This window comes from Podarcis liolepis, assembly GCF_965112155.1.
Source record: "Podarcis liolepis genome assembly, chromosome: 16".
NCBI classification, from domain to species: Eukaryota; Metazoa; Chordata; class Lepidosauria; order Squamata; family Lacertidae; genus Podarcis; species Podarcis liolepis.
The window spans coordinates 18,123,150-18,137,633 of NC_139567.1; the positions used below are offsets into that span (position 1 = coordinate 18,123,150).

Genomic DNA, 14,484 nt, shown 5'->3' on the forward strand with positions numbered 1-14,484 from the left:
TGCTTTGGGGTGAGAAGAATTGAACAGGATCTCCATGGCACATCTCCTTCCTTGCGAATGCCCCAGTAGCATCCTGTGGTGCTAAAAGCTGCTTGACAAGGCTATGAATGGCTGATAGCTATGACGGCTATGATCTGCCTCCATGCTTCTGAATACCACTTGCTGTGAACTGCAGGAGAGGACAGCGCTCTTGTGCTTGGGTCTTGATTAAGGGTTTCCCCAAGGCCTCTGGGTTGCCACTGTGAGAACAGAATGTGGACTAGATGGGCCATGGGCCTGATCCAGCTGGCTCTTCATATGTTCTTACGTTCTGCTCCTACAGTGACCAACCAGAAGCTTCCCACAGGTGTGTTGTTGGGCACTGTGGGGAACAGGATGCTGAAGGGGATGAATGCCTTTGATCTCCTCCAGCAGACCTAGTGCTAAGGATGCGTCACCTGAACTGCATCAGCGCAGCACACGGAAACGCCGTTTACCTTCCTGCTAGAAAGCGGTCCCTATTTATCTACTTGCACTTAGGGGTGCTTTCGAACTGCTAGGTGGGCAGGAGCTGGGACCGAACGATGGGAGCTCACCCCGCCGTGGGGATTCGAACCGCCGACCATGCGATCGGCAAGCCCTAGGCGCTGAGGTTTTACCCACAGCGCCACCCGCGCCCCCCAAGAACATAAACTTATTTCAGGATAATTACACCAAAACTTGGTTAGAGATTAGAAAAAAAACTTTGTAACCTGGAGTAAACTAAAATTAACATTTCTGGGTAGGATTTCCATTATAAAGATGAATGTGCTTCCAAAATTAATCTTTTTATTTCAAATGATTCCATTTCTGGGCGAAGCAGGTTGTCAAAAGATATGCCAAAGAGAAATTTCCAAATTCCTGTGGGAAGGGAAGAATCCTAGGATTAAACACCTGATCTTAATAGACATAAAAGAGAGAGGAGGCTTTTCCCTACCCGACTTAAAACTTTACTACGAGGCAGCCTGTTTCACCTGGCTAAAAGATTGGTGCACGTTGCAGGATCCAGACCGCCTGGACCTGGAAGGTTTTGACAACCGTTGGGAATGGCACGCCTACCTGATATACGGAAAAGCGTAAATTCATAAAAAAATTACCAATCATATAATAAAAAAATAACTCTTTGCTGTATGGGGAAAATATAAAGACCTGATGGAGCCTAACGTCCTGTGGCGGACTTCTCCAATAGAAGCCGTAGCAGTAAAATGGAAAAATACTCAGGAAAGCTGGCCAACATATAAAACACTTCTAAAAAATGAAGATAACCAAATAAAATTTAAAAACTTTGAGGAAATAAGAGAACACATCTCAGACTGGTTCCAATACCATCAGTTATTTGAAAAATTTAAATCTGACAAACAAAAGGGGTTCTCAACAGAAATTTCCCGATTCAAATCTAATCTTGTAAATTCTAAAAGAAAAACTCTTTCCAAAACTTATCGACTCCTCCTTGACTGGACAGTCAAGGAGGAGGAGGTAACAGTGGCAATGGTGAGGTGGTCCCAGGATTTTGGCCATTCAATAACCATGGCCCAATGGGAAAATTTATGGAAGATCAATTGGAAATTCACAAATTGTTACACGATTAGAGAGAACTTTCAAAAAATGCAACATCGATGGTATCTAACACCATGGAAACTTTCAAAAATATATAAAAATGTGTCAAGTAATTGTTGGAGATGCGGTGAATCAGGAACATTCTACCATATGTGGTGGATATGTAGGAAAATACCGGTATTCTGGGAGAGTATCTATGCAGAACTGCAAAAAATGCTAAAGATCTCTTTCAATAAAAAACCAGAGGCCTACCTCCTGGGAATAACAGATTTGGATATTCCACAAAAGAGGAAGGGTATCTTTTTATATGCGACGGCGGCAGCAAGAGTTTTGATCGCAGCAAAATGGAAGAGTAATGAAATCCCCTCTATACAAAATTGGATCCAAAAGCTGACAGAATATGCCGAATTAGATGGTTTATCAGAAAAAATAAAGAATAAATCAAAACAAGAATTTGTTTCAAAATGGGAGGTTTTCAAAGATTATCTGAAAAATAAATATAGTAATTTAAAATATGTTGCATAATTCGAGGAGCTTCAGTAATAGTTGCAAGGTAGATATAAAAAAATACATTTATTGAGAATAAGATTAATTATGATAAAAGTGTGTAGTGGCAAAAAGTTATATGAATTTGAAATATGGAATAGATGGGAGGTTGGGTCTTTAGTGCTAAGACCAATAGATGTTTTATTGTTTGATAAGAAAATTATGTATCTATGGTTATTTTTGTAATTTGTGTCTAATTTGGTATTTGTGTCCCCCCCCCCCTTTTTCTTGTTGTATAAATAAAAAACTTAATAAAAAAAGAAAGAAAATAATGAAGGATTAACACCAGAATGTATTAAGGGAATTATTGTAATATTTTGAAATGCGGTAGATCTATGAGATGATTAGGATTTCCTCCAATCTCGAAGCATGGGAAGTCAGCCAAATAATAATAATAATTTATAATTAGGCATAACATTGGGATTGTTTGATAATTGGATAATTTGTATAATTTGGAATATATAATTTGGTTTGATTGGAAAATTTTAATAAATATTTTTTATATATATATATATATATATATATATATATGGGCTAATGTGGGAAGAGAAACAAAATCAACACAAACTTTTGAAAATTCTTCTCTGACAAATTATTCGACTGCTTCTTGTGGGGAAAACTCTACTGAAAATCTTTCCCCCCCCTCTTGGTTCTGATGGCAAGAAAGCAGAGTCCCACCTACCAGCCAAAAGAGCTTAAAAAAAATCTGGAAGCTGGTGCTCCTCCCCTTCCAGAAAGAACTTAAGCAGGAAGATGGGTGAGGCTACAACTCTGCTGGGAGTTCCCTCTCCTCTGATGAGTTGATTCAGAACTGCCTCTTGTTCTCTATACACTAAATGCATGAATGAGCAAACAAATACATACCAAACATTTTATAACCAGAGTCTGAGAACATTTGCTGATTTCTTGCTGATTACTAGATACCAGCTTTCCCTGTTAAGAGTAATCTCTGGCCAGCCATCTTTCCAGCTCACTAACCCTTGCCATTTTCACTTAGCCCAACTGGCATCAAAGGCAAGTTCCTATAATATTTTCAGTAAGTAGACTAGACCAATTCACAGCTCCCCTTCAGCCCATATCAGCAGTATATCTATCTGGTGTATATGAAGTTTCCTAAACTGAATTAATTACAGAATGCCTGTAAAATGCATGTTCAGGGCACAGAAAAGGATTCTGGGTACGTCCCATTCTTATGGTCATCGATATGCCCAGCAGCTCCAGCCTTTAGGCTTGGAGAGAAGATCCTTGCTTGTAAGAAGTCTCCTCCGTACTTCTTTCTGTTCCCTAAGTGGTCAAACGAATCCAGCTGAACAGTCAAGGCATCTCCAATGCAATAAGAATCCTTGCTGTTTAATAGAAGGGCCTTACTGTGCGCTTGTGGTGGTACTTATAGCACTGAAAGTAACTCTGGGCACCAGCTGGTCTAGATTTTGAAGGATGCTTTTTAACTCTTCATCCCCCCCCCCATTCCAACCTTGTACGGCTTGGGCTTCCATCTTTCATTGGCCAAATCCTGCTCCTATTATCTTTGGAAAAAGATTTTTTGTGTTAAAAGGACCCCAATATGTTAAAAACAAGTGTTATACTAAATAACACAACTATTATACCTATTATAGGGACGTGGGTGGTGCTGTGAGTTAAACCACAGAGCCTAGGACTTGCTGATCAGAAGGTCAGCGGTTCGAATCCCCACAACGGAGTGAGCTCCCGTTGCTCGGTCCCAACTCTTGCCCACCTAGCAGTTCGAAAGCATGTTAAAGTGCAAGTAGATAAATAGGTACCACTCTGGCGGGAAGGTAAACGGCATTTCCATGTGTTGATCTGGTTCGCCAGAAGTGGCTTAGAAGTGCTGACCACATGACCCGGAAGCTGTACGCTGGCTCCCTCGGCCAATAAAATGAGATGAGCGCTGCAACCCCAGAGTCGGCCGCGACTGAACCTAATGGTCAGGGGTCCCTTTACCTTTACCTTTCTACCTATTATACACAACTCATATTGTACTACATGTCATACCTCCTATTTACAATCTCCATCCAATTATTTACCAGGGCTGTTACCACTTTAATGTGGGAGGGGGAATCCATTGATGGATGGTACCTTTATTATTAAGATTAGAAGCATGCTTTGCAATAGGGCTCTGAATGTTCTCTGATGTATTACCTGAAATAACATACAATGTGGTTACGATTGGAGGTGGGGAATCCTTACCAACATCTGTAGCAACTCGAATCCTTTCCTCCTGCCCCAGGAGACATCTGAGTACGGTAATCTGGAACATTTGATGAGAAATAATTACAAGAGTTCAAAAGGAGAAAATGCAGCTTGTTGGTGTGTTTTTCTCAAGCAGAAAGTCAAAGTCCCATCCTGACATAAAGGTAAAGGTAAAGGGACCCCTAACCATTAGGTCCAGTCGTGGCCGACTCTGGGGTTGCAGTGCTCATCTCGTTTACTGGCCGAGGGAGCCGGCGTACAGCTTCCGGGTCATGTGGCCAGCATGACTAAGCCACTTCTGGCGAAACAGAGCAGCTCACGGAAACGCCGTTTACTTTCCCGCCTGAGCGGTACCTATTTATCTAATTGCACTTCGACATGCTTTCGAACTGCTAGGTTGGCAGGAGCAGGGATCGAGCAACAGGAGCTCACCCCGTCGTGGGGATTCGAACCGCCGACCTTCTGATCGGCAAGTCCTAGGCTCTGTGGTTTAACCCACAGCACCACCTGTGCCCTCTTTAAAAAGGACCACATAGTAACTGTGAGGAGGGAAAGACATCGAATGAAGAGCTCACCCACACTTCTGTTTGCTCTGCCACTTTCCCCTGGAAAAAACTGTGGTTTGGTGCTGAATCGGAGCAAATGGCAACCACATTTTCTGTGAATTGCCATTAGTTCTGATTTATCACTTAAGAGCAGGTTTCTGGGGGAAAGCCATGGAGCAAAAGCAAAAACGCTCGAACTTGTAATTAGAAAGCGTGGGACAAGAGGGAAAATGCTCAAATCCGTGCTTTCTAGACATGGGACATACAGGTGTGGACAAGCCCTGAGATCCCGGAGAAGTGCTGTCTGTCTGAGTTGGCAATATTAAGTTAGATGGACCAATAACCTGACTTAGTATGAGGCAGCTTTCCATTTACACTGTGGGAATTTAGAAGACTGCTAATCAGGTAATTCGAACCAAAGGTTTCTTCATTCGTCTCTGGTCCATTGAGCTGTTTTTATCCCCTAGATATTAAAGGGCACTTAAAACACTAGTTAAAAAGGTTTAAACAAAAGTTTATTGGTGAATTGCACACACAGCTTTACACAGGCTGTAAAAGAGAAAAGTACAATCGCTCAAGCATACATAAAAAAATACAAATGTAGGGGTAGGTGCCAACCTGGCTCAGCCAAAAAACTAAACCTTCTGCCCAGCATCACACCCTTTTTATAAAGTTCTTATATTTTTATTTATTGATGGATTGATTTATATCCCACCTATTATTCAAGGAGCTAAAGGTGACATACATGGCTCTCTCTCTCATTCAGTTCCCACAACAACCCTGGGAGGTAGGTTAGGCTGATAGAGAGTGAATGGCCCAAGGTCACCCAGTGAGCACCATGGCAGAGTGAGGATTTGAACTCTGCTCTCCCAGGTCCTAGTTTGAATGCTACACCACACTTTATGTAACTCCACACTTTCCCTTTTCCCTCATTGATGACCTTTGGACACAGATCTTTTGCATGTACACACCTCCTTCACAACCTAATGTGTAAAACCCTCTCTTACTCCAATAGCCTAGCAAGTCCCTTGGTGTTTACTTCCGATTTCTGTAGGTGCATGTTCCACATAGGACACATAGCCCTTCTTCTTTCTTATCTCTAGCTTGCTCCCCTGTCGTGCCTTTCGCTCCTAACCACATTTCCTGTCACATCTAGGTATCTGTATGGTTGAGATGGGAGAGGGAGAATTCCAAACACTGAGCTTCTCGTTTTTCTACCATTCCAGAATATTCCTGAATGATACCTTTTTCAGTACAGCTGCGATCCCCTTTGAATTAAAAAATATTACATTAAAAAATAATAATGCCAGACCACCTTGCTGGTTCAGGTCAAGGGCTCATGAAATCAGGCTTCCTGTTTTCATGGTAGCCACATGTAGATGCTCCAATTTGAAACCTGCAAGCAGGTCATGAATGCAATAGACCTCTGTTTTGGGTCCCTTCCAATCCTATAATTCTATGATCCCCTTACTTGTTCCCCAACAACTAGAATTCAGAGGCACACCAACTTTCAACCATTGGTAGCTATGAATTTATCTAAAGCCCCTTTAAAGCCATCGGAGTTGGTGGCCATCATGACATCTTGTGGGAACAAATTTCATTGCGAAGAAGGAATTCCTTTTGTCTTCACACCATTCATAATTTTATCCCTCTCTATCATACCACCTCATTCACCCCTTTTCTAAACCATAAAGTCCCAGATAGCGTAACCTTTCCTTGTCAAAGACCATCTCCACTCCCTTGACCATTTTGGCTGCCCTTTTCTACTTACCCACCACATTTTCTATGTCCCTGTATGGGTCACCAGGCACAATTAACATCAGATGCAATCATTTCAACCATTGGTAGCTATCAGATGCAATCATTTCAACCATTGGTAGCTATCAGATGCAATCATTTCAACCATTGGTAGCTATGAATTTATCTAAAGCCCCTTTAAAGCCATCGGAGTTGGTGGCCATCATGACATCTTGTGGGAACAAATTTCATTGCGAAGAAGGAATTCCTTTTGTCTTCACACCATTCATAATTTTATCCCTCTCTATCATACCACCTCATTCACCCCTTTTCTAAACCATAAAGTCCCAGATAGCGTAACCTTTCCTTGTCAAAGACCATCTCCACTCCCTTGACCATTTTGGCTGCCCTTTTCTACTTACCCACCACATTTTCTATGTCCCTGTATGGGTCACCAGGCACAATTAACATCAGATGCAATCATCTCACCAAATCTATTAGCCAATTAAATGCCTTTCTGTAAACCACATTTTCGCTTGGCCAACAAGTTTTATTTTTAATATAAAACATAAGGTGAGGATTCCTGCCTTGGTCCCAGTTCTGTGGAAGGTGTAGCTGAGGGCGATGATTGCTCCCAGCACAAGAGCCAAGAAACCAGCTGGCCTCATTCTGGTCTCTGTTGCAAAAGAAAGGTTTCTGCATCAGTTGCTACCTTTGATTCCAGGCCTCCTACTTGGCAACTCTAAGCTGTTGAAAACTCAGTCAGCCCTTAGCCCAGTAGCATAAACCAAGCTGCATTTTCATTGTTCCAGGATGTTTCAGAGAATGGTTCATAAATTGCACCCAGCCGTGTGAAACCAGAATGATAGATCATGCAGGCAGTGGCTGCTAGAGAATATTGCAATGACCTGGGAATCCAAAGTCTTTTGCACGCATCATATTTTGTTTGAAATAACACGGAACTTGATGTCAATCAAAAGTAAAATGGTGTTTGTTCTTGACAAGAGGGGGGGGGCTGAATCTGGGCAGCAGAAACTTCATGCCCTATTACCCTCCCAATTCTTGTGATTGTACTCAGTTTCTACGGTTTTTAATTCTGAATGTTAAATTGGTGTAACTCACCCTGGGACCTGTTGGTGAAAGGGTGGGTAATAAATTCAATCCTCCTCCTTTTCCAAACAAAAATATCAATAATAATTCCTAGTACTATTTTTCTAGAAAAAGAGGTGCTGGAACTCTCCATTAACACTTCCTTTGTTCTCTTATAATGGCAATGGTGCCTACCTGAGATGTGCCAGAACTGAGTTCCGGGGAGTTCTGGCTTGGGGGGAAACAAACACCTGATAATACCTAAGAAAATCTGGTGGGTTTCTCACTCCACCAGGGTCAGCCCAGCCATGAGGTGAGGTGAAGCAATTGCCTCAAGGCTAGTAACATAGCAGGGGTTGCCAGGGCCCGGGGCCGTGTGGGAAGGAGGGAACCAGATGGAGTATGCAGGCACATTCAGCTGCCTAATGGTGTCTTCATCACCCAGGAGATCACAGCCACAGAGATAAGAAAAGAAAAGTTGTTCCATTATCTGGAGAGATCACTTCCTGGTTCACATGGAAAAGCTGTTTTCAACAGAGTCCAGTAACGGAAGCATGCAGCTATATTGAGGCAGCACCGGGCGTTAAAATTTTGCGCCCCCTAACAATTTTGTGCCCAGGCAACTGCCCCTGTGGGCCCTCCATGCTATGCCACTGCTCAGGGTGGCAGGTTAGGGATAGCTGGGAGGGGTGACAGATCCACGACTGCAAGAAGCGCGCCATTTGCCACCTGCTTGCTCCTTCTTCATCATCTCACCAGCAACAACACCTCTTTCCCCTGCCACCACTGCTTCCTCCTCCTTCTCCCTGGCAAAGCCTTGCCTTGGCCAGCTTCCTTTTGGGCTTCCTTTTTCTCATTATCATTGGTGGGATGGAGAAGCCATCATCGTGGAGGGGCACCATTTTCTGGTATCCCTCAGCAGCAAAATGTCCTGGCCCTGTATCCAAATTTAGCGATGCAGCATCTATCATGTTGTGATATCCACGAAGCTTTCTGCTCACAAACCTTTCTGCCTGCAGTCCAACACAAACTGAGGCCTCAGCTACATTATTAAAAAGGAAATAATCCACAATGAATTGAAAAAAATGTTTAAAAGTACCTTTCAAAAAACAAAAACAAAAAGCCAAACAGACTTCTTTTCGTTAGGGATAATTCAGACTGAAATTCCCAAGTGTCAAAAAAGGTTATTTATGTATGCGACTACTGCGGCCTGTGTTCTGTTAGCCCAAAAATGGAAAGCGAGCGAGGTCCCAGCTAAAGAAGAATGGCAACTTAAATTGATGGAATATGCACAGCTTGCGGACCTAACATATAGAATAAGAGAACAAAAGGAACAGAAGATTGCAAAACGTTTATTGAAAATATGGGGGGAAATTGTGTACACTTGAAAACGTTGGCAGCATTAAGATAAATTCAACAGTGTAAACAGGTTTTGATGGATGTAATAATGGAATACAGAATGGTTTAGTTCATGTAAAATATGCAGGGATTTATGATATGAAAAATGAACCATGAAAAGGGAAGAAGGGAAGTCATTGATATTTTAGGGATGTTTAAATGAGTATTTTAAATTGTAAAACAGAACATTTAATAAAAAATTATATATATATTTTAAAAGTATGTATTCCTGGTGTTGGGCAATTGGGACAGATTAGGGATTCTGCTGGCTTACCACCCACCTCGCCGCCCAGCAGTCTCCCTGCCTGAGCTGACAGAGCTGGTCTCAGAGGCGGTGTTGAGGACCCTCAGACTGCTGGTTCTGGGAGACTTCAACATCCCTGCTGAGGCAGCTGGCTCTGAGACATCTCAGGACTTCATGGCTGCCATGATAACCATGGGGCTGCCCAAACATGTCACCGGCTCAACACACATAGCAGGCCACACACTGGACATTGTTTTCTTGACTGGGCAGGTAAAGGTAAAGGGACCCCTGACCATTAGGTCCAGTCATGGCCGACTCTGGGGTTGCAGTGCTCATCTTGCTTTATTGGCCGAGGGAGAGGCATACAGCTTCTGGGTCATGTGGCCAGCATGACTAAGCCACTTCTGGCAAACCAGAGCAGCGCACGGAAACACCGTTTACCTTCCCGCTGGAGCGGTACCTATTTCTCTACTTGCACTTTGAGGTGCTTTCGAACTGCTAGGTTGGCAGGAGGACTGGGCAGATAGAGAGTGATTTGAAGGTGGGGGACATTGACACCAGTCCCTTGTCATGGTCAGATCACTTCCTGATGAGATTTAGGATGTCAGCACCTTTCCCCTCTGCAGTGGTAGGAGACCTATTAGGAAGTTCCGCCCTTGGAGGCTGATGAATCCAGGGGAATTCCAAATGGCACTGGGGGTGTTTCCAGCTGATATGACTGGCGCACCTGTCAAAGCCCTTGCCAACCTCTGGAACACCTGAATGGCTCAGGCTATTGACACAATTGCCCCTGAGCTCCCTCTCCCACTTTGTGGAGCCCTCTTCTCCACCCTGGTATACTCCTTAGGGCAAGGAAACAAGCTGGGAGACAGCTTGAACACAAGTGGAGGAAAGATCCAAATGAATGCAACCAAACACTGTTAAGGGCTCATTATTGAGCCTACCTAGTGGCAGTGAAGGCAGCAAAGAAGCATACTTTGCTGTCTCCATTGCATCCTCATTATGTCGTCCAGCAAAGCTTTTCCGGGTTATACGGAGCATTTTACAGCTGTCACAATACACAAAGCGCAACAGATAATGATAATAACTGTGAAAAAATTTTACTGGTTATTTCCTATCGTAAAGGTCTAGCCCAGTATGTGCAACATATACAGTTCATATGTATGGTGTATAACCTATGAAGCTAATTTGAATATTAATGCATTTCTTCTTTTCTTTTTGCTTCTTCAACAGCTGTGTTGTTCTTGACACCTTGGGGACTTTTCTGTTCTTACCTACGGATTGTGTTATACAGGAATTTACAAGAAGAAGCAGTAAGAAAAGAAGAAATGTATTAATTTTGGAATTAGTCTCATAGGTTATACACTGTACACAATATGCTTTGTGTATTGTGACAACTGTATTTGCGTAGCAAGGTATTGAACTGTTTTGACGGAGCATTTTACAGGCTGGCCCAAAGGAGGTGGCAGAACCAATGGTAGCTCACTGTGGCTTGTTTGCAAAGCATTTTGAGGATAAAAATTGCTTGCATCCACAAAGACCTTGACTCAGCTGTTATAGCAGATGAATCTCATGGGGTGTCCAGAGCACAGTCTAGTCCTGCTGTGTTGGATGAGTTTCAGTTGGTAAGGCTCAAGGTTGTGGACAAGATGCTCGGATCAGTCAGGGAGACCACTTGCGCTCTAGACCCTTACCTCTCTTGGCTGAAAAAACCAGGAGGGAGGCAACAGCTGGCAGTCATTTCACCCAAGAGGCACAAATCTACCAATCAATGAAAGAGCTTTCTATTCACCAGTTTTTCAGTCAGCCAACAAGTTTTTCTCTAGAGAAATGGAGGTGAGGATTCCTACATTGGTCTCAATTCTGTGGAAGGTGTAGCTGGGGGACGACAATTGTTCCCAGTACTAGGAGCAAGAAAACTGCTGGCCTCGTGGTGCAAGCTAAAGGCATTCTGGTCAGCTCTGTGAAGGAAGTGGAGACCTTCCCATCAGCCACCACTTTTGATTCCAAGATTCCCACAGCACTTTGCCCCAGGTGTGTATCCAACTGCACATTGTTGAAAACTCAGTGAGAATCCCTTCACCCGCTAGCTCGTAAGTATTGGTCTGACATTAGGAATGCAATGTGTAGAATAAAAAAAAAAATTGTTATAAACTTGTACTCTGTTGCATCCATCGTGACTTAGGGTGCCCTCCTGGCTGGAAGTGGTGGAGCTTGATGGCACATTGCAGTCAGCACCACATTCACAGAGATGATGCTCTTCATGGGAGACAACTCCTAGGGGCTGTGGGGGCTTCAGACCCCCACAACAAAAAATTTGGGGGGGGGATGGCCCCCACAAAATTGATGAGCATTCCCATTCAAATGGTGTGTGTGCAGATCATAGAATCATAGAATCATAGAGTTGGAAGAGACCACAAGGGCCATCGAGTCCAGCCCCCTGCCAAGCAGGAAACACCATCAGAGCACTCCTGACATATGGTTGTCAAGCCTCTGCTTAAAGACCTCCAAAGTAGGAGACTCCACCACACTCCTTGGCAGCAAATTCCACTGTTGAACAGCTCTTACTGTCAGGAAGTTCTTCCTAATGTTTAGGTGGAATCTTCTTTCTTGTAGTTTGGATCCATTGCTCCGTGTCCGCTTCTCTGGAGCAGCAGAAAACAACCTTTCTCCCTCCTCTATATGACATCCTTTTATATATTTGAACATGGCTATCATATCACCCCTTAACCTCCTCTTCTCCAGGCTAAACATGCCCAGCTCCCTTAGCCGTTCCTCATAAGGCATCGTTTCCAGGCCTTTGACCATTTTGGTTGCCCTCCTCTGGACACGTTCCAGTTTGTCAGTGTCCTTCTTGAACTGTGGTGCCCAGAACTGGACACAGTACTCCAGGTGAGGTCTGACCAGAGCAGAATACAGTGGCACTATTACTTCCCTTGATCTAGATGCTATACTCCTATCGATGCAGCCCAGAATTGCATTGGCTTTTTTAGCTGCTGCGTCACACTGTTGTCTCATGTCAAGTTTGTGGTCAACCAAGACTCCTAGATCCTTTTCACATGTACTGCTCTCAAGCCAGGTGTCACCCATCTTGTATTTGTGCCTCTCATTTTTTTTGCCCAAGTGCAATACTTTACATTTCTCCCTGTTAAAATTCATCTTGTTTGTTTTTGCCCAGTTCTCTAATCTGTCATAATGCCACATAAAACTTTTTTGTTTTATTCCCCAAAGCAGGCAGAAACTTCCCATGTTCTGTTCGTGCATTAGTAGAAAAGCACAGTAAGGAAATGCTTGAGTAATACCAACTAAAATGTCACAATGGTCTTTTCAAAAGGAAGATCTAGGGTGTGGTCAGACACACAAAAGAAAAAATGTCATTTTCGTCATTTGTCTTTTTTTTGGAATGAAGAGATTTGGGATAACAAATCTGGTGAGTTCCACACTTGAAGCTGGGTAAATGAGCTTCTGTCATGTTGTGATATCTATGAATAAACTCTGGGGTTGGCATAATGTGTTTCTGTGACATTTGGTTGTCCCCCCCCCCCCCGCCGTTGATACTGTTTGCATTGAAAGTGGGACCCAGACTGTGAATGGCCATAATCTAGCTGGGAGCAGGGGAGAGACTAAGTCTGCATCTGCCCATACAGGCCACCTGTGCACACCCCAGCAGTGGCTTGCCAAACACGTTATGCTGTCACTTTTGGTTTCATGTTTGTTTTCTGTGATGCTCATCACAATGCCAAGGCCTTGACTGGTAGGACTTAAAGGAGCAAAAGTTGGCACAAACGTCCAAACAGCTTCTGAAAGATCAACACACGCCTGACGTGGTGCCGTCCATCTTAATCCATCAAGGCTGCTCTACTGTGTGCATTAAGCTTATCATAACTGCTGAGGATCCAGAATTATTGGGCCCAAGAGTCACACATTACAGAGAAGGAAGCAAAACACATAATCCCTCTGAATCCAGATAATGGAGGCTTTGATGCACAAAACTGCCTGGTCTACCCTCTCAGGGAGAAGCGCCCTTCAACGACAGTCTCCTCCTAAGTGTCTCCAGCCTTGACCAACATCCCTTTGCTGCCTCCTGATTGATTTGTCAGTTATGAACCCTCCTGGTTACACATTACAGTCATACCTCAGGTTGAAAGTGCTTCATGTTGAGCGCCTTCGAGTTGCGCTCCGTGGCAACCCGGAAGTAACGGAGCATGTTACTTTCGGGTTTCGCCACTCACACATGTGCAGACCCTCAAAATGACGTCATGCGCAGAAGCGGCGAAAAGGGACGCGTGCATGCGCAGACGTGCCGTCGCTAGTTATGTTTGCTTCTGGATGCGAACGGGGCTCCGGAACGGATCCCGTTCGTATCCAGAGGTACCACTGTATAAAGGTGGCGTGCTTTCCCCTCTGTCGTCATATTTTTTGTACATGGGCATTGGCCTATGCCAGAGGTGCCAGCTTTGGCCAAAGATTGGAGGTCCCAGTGTTGGGTCACGCATGCGCCATCACACTCGTGACATGTGTCACACGTCAGTGACGTCACACATGCACCACATGATTTGCACCTGTGACTTCATGCGCATAATGCATGCACATCATCAGGAGGAAGCTGAGTGCGTAGCCCGGCACCACACAGCTGGTCTAGGAACTCATGCTTTGCTGCGTTTGGCTCAGTGCTCGGCTTCCTCTGCCCCCTCATCACTCGGGGGGGGGGGAGTGCCCTGCTAAACAATATTGAGCAGGCAGAAGTCATCTGAGCCCTAAGGAGTTGGCACATATGGCCCTTGCTATAAGCCATGTGAGTTGGCTGGTTATGCAGCTTAGGCTACTTAGAAGCCAATTGTGTTTCTTCTAAGCTATGTTGTATGTACAGTACAGTGGTACCTCAGGTTACAGACGCTTCAGGTTACAGTCGCTTCAGGTTACAAATTCCACTAACCCAGAAATAGTACCTCGGGTTAAGAACTTTGCTTCAGGATGAGAACAGAAATCGTGCAGCAGCAGTGCGGTGGCAGTGGGATATAGCCCCATTAGTAATTATTATTATTATTATTATTATTATTATTATTATTATTATTATTACCCCGCCCATCTGGCTGAGTTTTCCCAGCCACTCTGGGCGGCTTCCAATTGAGTGGAGCT

The 14,484-nt window shown here is 43.9% G+C and overlaps 1 protein-coding gene across 1 annotated transcript in view; it reads right to left on the reverse strand.

Annotated features, from left to right (window-relative positions):
- Nucleotides 1–14,484, reverse strand: part of LOC310695995 (NXPE family member 4-like) — a 48,916-nt gene that overhangs the window by 24,709 nt on the left and 9,723 nt on the right. The gene's annotated exons all lie outside the window — the stretch shown is intronic.